Below are 7,166 nucleotides of genomic sequence, written 5' to 3' on the forward strand. Positions count from 1 at the left end.
GAGATTGGGGTCAGGGCCCCACCCCATCCTCTGTCAACTACTAGTCAAATTAAGGAAAAACCGCCCCAAACAGGACAATTCAATTCGGTAACTGCATGACGATTTCAAATTGACATCTTTAGATATAACTGACATACCGGTCAAATCAAATATTGACGAAATACCACGATTTCGGTATTGTATCGATATTATACTCTTCCTATCGAATAATATTAAAGTTTAATTATATTTTTATTTTAAAAAATGAACTTTTTACAATTAAATTAACATCAAATTTATTTAGAAAATTAAAAAAATATAGTTTTATAATTGAAGAAAATAAAATTTACTAAGATTAATTGACGACAATTCACGTAATAGTTCGTGAATTAAAATTTTGAAATGAAAATTATTTTGGTATATACAATATGTAATAAAATTTAAAAATCTCATACCTTAATTATATTTTTAAAAAAGAGATAATTTGTCAGAAGTGGGGTTTGAACCCACGCCCACGTTAGTGGACCAGAACTTGAGTCTGGCGCCTTAGACCACTCGGCCATCCTGACTTATTGATTCACAATTTCAGTATTATATTAATATTATATCTTTCATATTGAATAAATTTAGGAAATTAAAAAAATAGATACTTTTATAATTGAACTTCATGTCTCTGTTTAAAAAAATAAAATTTACTAAGATTAATTGACGACAATTTACTAGTAGTTAGTGAATTAAATTTTGAAACCAAAATTATTTTGGTATATATAATGTAACAAAAATTTGAAAATCTCATACCATACCTTACCTTTTTTTTAAAGCAGATAATTTGTCAAAAGTGGGGTTTGAACCCAACCCACGCCAACGTTAGTGAACCAGAACTTGAGTCTGGCGTCTTAGACCACTCGACAATCCTTACTTATTAACAGTATACCACGATTTCTGTATTGTATCGATATTATAGTGCCGTTCATATCGAATAATATTAAAGTTTAATTATATTTTGATTTTATTAAAAAAGGTTAGATTTTACAATTAAATTAACATAAATTTATTTAAGAAATTAGAAAAAACAGATATTTTTATAAATAAGTTTCAGGTTTGTTTAAATAAATAAAATTTACTTTGACGACAATTTATTGAATAGTTCGTGAATTAAAATTTTGAAATGGAATATATATCCATGTAACAAAATTTGAAAATCTAATTTGTGAGATTGGGGTTTAAACCCACGTCCACGTTAGTGGACCTAACGTGGACCAGAATTTGAGTCTGGCGTTTTAGACCACTCGGCCATCCTAATTTATTGACGGAATATCACGATTTCGGTATTGTATCGATATTATATTATTCATATCGAATAATATTAAAGTTTAATTATATTTTGATTTTATTTAAAAATAAGTTAGATTTTTATAATTAAATTAACATAAAATTTATTTAGGAAATTAGAAAAAATAGATACTTTTATAATTGAGCTTCATGTCTTTGTTTAAAAAAATAAAATTTACTAAGATTAATTGACAATAATTTACTGAATAGTTTGTGAATTAAATTTTGAAATAAAAATTATTTTAAATTAACATCAAATTTATTTACGAAATTAGAAAAAATAGATACTTTTATAATTGAGCTTTATATGTCTGTTTAAAAAAATTAAAATTTATTAAGATTAATTTACGATAATTTACTGAATACTTCACGAATTAAATTTTGAATTAAAAATTATTTTGGTATATATAATGTAAACAAAAATTTGAAAATCTTTTTTTTTTTTAAAAGACGATAATTTACTGAATAGTTCATGAATTAAATTTTGAATTAAAAATTAATTTGGTATATATAATGTAAACAAAAATTTAAATATCTCGTTTTTTTTTTTTTTTTTTTTTTTTTTTTTTTATAGATATTGTCAGAAATGGGGTTTGAACTCACGCCACGTAAGTGTACCAGAACTTGAGTCGAGCGTCTTAGATCACTCAACCATCCTGACTTATTGAAAATATACCACGATTTTGATATAGTATCGATATTATACCGTTCATATCGAATAATATTAAAGTTTAATTATTTTTTATTTTATTAAAAAAAATTAAGTTTTAACAATTAAATTAACATAAATTTATTTAAGGAATTAAAAAAATAAATATTTTTTTAAGAGTTCCAAGTCTGTTTAAATAAATAAAATTTACTAATATCAATTGACAATTTACTGAATAATTCATATTAAAATTGAGTATACCAATGTAACCAAAAATTGAAAATCTAATTTATCAGAAATGGGGTTTGAACCCACACCCATGTTAGTGGACTCGAACTTGAGTGTGGCGCTTAAGACTATTCAACCATCCAGAATTATTGATGTTATACCACGATTTTGGTATTATATTATACCGTTCATATCGAATAATATTAAAATTTAATTATATTTTAATTTAAAAAAAAATAAGTTTTAAAATTAAATTAACATCAAATTTATTTAAGAAATGAGAAAAAAATAGATATTTTTATAATTGAGCTTCAGGTCTGTTTAAACAATTAAAATTTAAAATTTACCATGATTAACTGACAACAACTTGACTTATTGCTATTTTAAAAATATTTTACGATTAAAATTAACGATAGTTTTTCACACATAGTTCTTAAACAATGTATTAATCATTTTTCGTAAGTTAAGTGAGAGTCAACCGCAAAATGTAGGGCTATGCAAAAAAACTGAAAAACCGAAAACTTAACTGAACCGATAACTTACTGGTTTCATTTTACTGATTTATTGGTTAACCGATTCTAACGATTCCGGTTAATTGGTTTTCTACCGGTTAAACAGTTCGGTTTTCGGTTGAATTATTTTTCTAGCAGTTTGACCGGTAATAATTTTATCATATTTATTTATTTTAGTAATTTTGTAAATATTAGATATATTATAAATAATATTTAATCATATATATATATATATTAGTTTTTCTTTTAATTTTAAATTATAATTGTTTAAAAAAAATCTAATTTATATGGTTATTAGTTTAAAAAGTGATACTTTTGAAATATATTATATTGTTATAATAATATAATATATTATAAAATATTTCTAAATATATATATGAAATATTTTTATAATATATTATATTATAACAATAATATAATATAAATAAAAAATAGAGAATAATATAAAAGTAGGGGTGTTCATCGGTTCGGTTTTCGGGTTATTTAAGTTTTTGGTTCGGGTTTTTCGAATTTTTATTTTTTTTAAGAAAATTCGAAAACCGAACCGATTTGAATAAATTCGAATTCGGTTCGAATTCGGTCGGATATTCGGTTTAGACCAAATATAGAATATCACTTACCTATAAGATAATTTTTTTTAAAAAAGTTAACAAAATAAATAAGTTGTTAAAAAAGTCTTATCTACTTAAATTAAAAAAAAAAATATAAATCACGCAAACTTAGCTTAGTGACTAATGCTAATATATATTCGACAATTGAACAACGAAAGTAAAACAGTGTCGACCACGACAATATATGGCGGTTAAAAGGTGTGGACAGCTAGAGAAAGGGGAAAATGAATGAGAGATTATGGATTTAATATATGGATCTAGTAGGAGGCCCATGATAATTTAATATATAATATATATAATAAAAATGAATTCGATTTTCGGTTTGGTTTTCGAATTAAAACCTAAACTCGAAAACCAAACTGAAAACCGTATTTGAATTCGAATCGGTTTAAAATTCGATTCGAAAACCGAAAATATAATTCGAATTCGGTCGGATATTCGGTTCAGACCAAATATTGAACACCCCTACATAAAAGTACGGCTCAAACAAAGATTTTGAAAAAAAAAAAAATTAAAATTGAATTATCGGTTCACAGCTAAACCGATTAACCGACCGATACTGACCGGAACCAATGGTTCTAAAACCGGTAAAACCGGTAAAACCGATACTGATCGGTTAACTAGTTTACACAATAAGAGGTAAAATCGGACTTAACTGGAACCGTTTGACCGGTTAACCGACCGATTGAACACTCCTAGCAAAATGTGATAAAATATATAGTTATTTATTTTTCTAACTCTGTAAATCACTTCCTCAAATAGATTTGACCCGTGTATGTGAGATTTTTATAAATTTTATTTAGACAATCAAAAAAAAATTGAATTGATGTAAATATTAATTTATTTCAAATGTACTTGAATCAAAAAAAAACATTCCCAACCTAAATTTATTCTTTAATCCAAGTATGGTTTTGTTTACATTTTTGTCCCTATAAGTTCCAGCAACATTCGGATCCAGGTTCTAATTCATAAGAGTATTTTTGATGATTGATCTGCTCCTGCAATTTGACCACCAAGCCATCTGGTTGTAGATCCCACAACCAACCCCTGGTAAGGACGTGGATTCATCAGTCAAGATCTTTTGGCGATTGATTATTCTATTGTGGGAAAATGTTCAAAGAAATGTAAAATAAATATTAGTTGCATACAAATGAGCAAATAGTCGAGCTTCATTTCTACGAATGTTCAAAGAAATGATAAAGTCTTTAGATATAATCTGTAAATGGCTAGTAACTTGGACAGTAGTTAGCTCCGGAGTGTTCATAAGTATGCTCTTCGACCGAGCAACTAAATTTGAAAATGAAAATAGTCACAAACACGTAATTAAATAAAACTCAAAATAAATCAATAATAATGAAGGTTATGTATATATATATACAAAAAATCCTATGGCGAGGATTGCTCCAACAAAATTTGTATGAAGTTCGGGAGTCCAACTGATCTTCCTCTTCTTGGAGATCATACCGAAGTTATCTGCGATGACTTCTTCAAGATTCTCCAGAATTAAATCGTTTACTATATGCTGTGTTGCACGGATACGGGTACGAGTATCGTATCGGATACGATACGGATACAACGATATAACAAATTTTGAAAACATAGGATACGACACGTTTAGGATACGGCAAATTATATATATAATATTTATATAAATTTAATATTGAAATAAATCAAAAGAGAAACTCATATTCATTTTTCATAAATATCCATTAAAATTTAAAAATAAAACACGTAGTTATTTATCATTAAATTATTACAAATCATCCAAATTAGTCTCATCGCCGACATTGTCTTCATCCGTAAATAAAATTGCCTCCAATTCAGGTTCATCAAGAGACAATTTTGATATTTCAAAGATAAAAGCACACTCCATGTTCATAGAATCAAATATATTCGTTCCAACATCCCACATCTTACTTTCTCCTTCTTTATATTGTGAAGTCCTCCTAGATAAAAGACGAAGATTGTAGTGAATATACACCAAATTTTCTGCTATTTGTGGAGTTATCTTGTTCCTTTTCAATGAGTGTATGAAGTTGTAGGTGCTCCAATTTCTCTCACAACAAGAAGAAGATGGCTGTCCAAGTAGTTTTAAAGCTAAACTTTGAAGAGTTGGTGCAGAAGCACCATGGATAACCCACCATTTGGTTGGAGACATCATATCCCGATCGCGCATTGAATCATTATCATAAAAATCATCAATGCATGCTGAAAAAGAGACAAACTCCTTATTGACACTTCTTCGTTCAGATGAATTAGAGTAATATCTTTCAATACATTTTTTCCTTTCCCTTGAAACTTCGATATCCCTATGAGGAGGAAGACGATTGAAGGATTCTTGGAGCCACTCATTGCTATAGTACCATTATAAAACAAATTTATATTTGATAATTAAAAATTAATTAATATTTCTAATTCACTAAAACTTAGAAAGTTGAAATCTTATAATTTACCTTGGATTTAAAGAATGTGCCAAACAATGTAAAGGCGTATTGCTTTTATTCCATCGCTCCACGAGAACATTATGAACAACCTCATAAAAGTTTGAGTCTTCGTTGTGAGACCCCTTCAAAATGACAATCTTCATCTTCTCTATCATTTCATTACACCATTCATAAACTAAATGAAGACAAGGTTGATCAGTGTCTACTTTCCTTAACATCTCATAAATTGGACCGGTGAAAGAAAGTATATAATCAACTTTTTCCAAGAATTGTTCATCCAATATTTTGTACTTCACCGCTTTAGCCTTCACTATATCATCCTCTTTGTAAAGATTCAATTTTTCATTAATCACCTTGGTTTCAAGACATTTCTTGATTTTCATAAACCTTTTAAGCATAATGATCGTTGAAGCAAATCGAGTATCCGAAAGTGAAAGAAACTTCAAATTTGAGTTATCAATGAACATTGATAATCTCATATTGTGATTCATTATGAAATTCTTAATCATTGAAACATCACTTGATACTTCTGTTATCCACTTGCACTCTTCAAAGGCTTCTTTGTTTTATGCAGAATTAGTAGGTGGACATATATTTTTCAAGGCAAAATTTAGAGTATGCACAACACAAGGTGTCCAAAATATGTGCAGGTATTTTTCCTCAACAAGTAACCCCGTGGATTTGCATACAAGAGCATTATCAGTGATCACTTGGACAACATTTGTATGTCCCACTTCATTTATTGCATCAATGAACAATTTAGAGATAAAAACTTTATCCTTGAACTCACCTTCACAATTTATTACCTTCAAAAACATAGGACCACTTTTACGCACCGCCATGATATTGATAAGTGGTATTCTTTGTACATCCGACCACCCATCACTACAAATACTAACACCTTTTTATTTCCAAGTATTTTTTGTTGGCTCCAACATCTTTTCAATATGAGCATTTTCTTTTTGAAGGAGTGTGGTTCTCAATAAATTGTATCCGGGTGGAAGATAACCTGGAATCGTTCGTTGAGTAGGCATACTTAAGGCATGAACATAATATAGATTCCTAGCAATATTGAAAGACAGTCCACCCGTATAAAATAATCTTGCAATATCAGAATGTAGTTCATCTCTAGCATTTAAGTTAAAAACTTTTTCAAGAGGCCCAAATGTTCCTTTCCTCTTCTTTGTTGGATCATCATTTTGGAAAGTAAAATTACTTGATGATATAGATGATGAAGGTAGTGAAAGTTGTTTCAGTTGAGCATTCTTCTTTCTCAATTCTGCTTCATTCAAAAGCTGTTATATATGATTGATTTGATCTTTTGTAACAACCGCACAAATAGCAATTCCAAAGCCTTTCATTTTCAGTAAATGTGTTTTCACTCTTGAATATGATCCTTTGCACACTTGAG

General features: G+C 28.2%; 1 non-coding gene across 1 annotated transcript; it reads right to left on the bottom strand.

Annotated features, from left to right (window-relative positions):
* Positions 1-464: 464 nt before the first annotated feature.
* On the bottom strand, positions 465-548 carry TRNAL-CAA. Its single transcript has one exon. It is a non-coding gene; the product is annotated as a tRNA-Leu (tRNA).
* Positions 549-7,166: the final 6,618 nt, after the last annotated feature.

This window comes from Impatiens glandulifera, chromosome 6 (genome assembly GCF_907164915.1).
Source record: "Impatiens glandulifera chromosome 6, dImpGla2.1, whole genome shotgun sequence".
Lineage (NCBI taxonomy): Eukaryota > Viridiplantae > Streptophyta > Magnoliopsida > Ericales > Balsaminaceae > Impatiens > Impatiens glandulifera.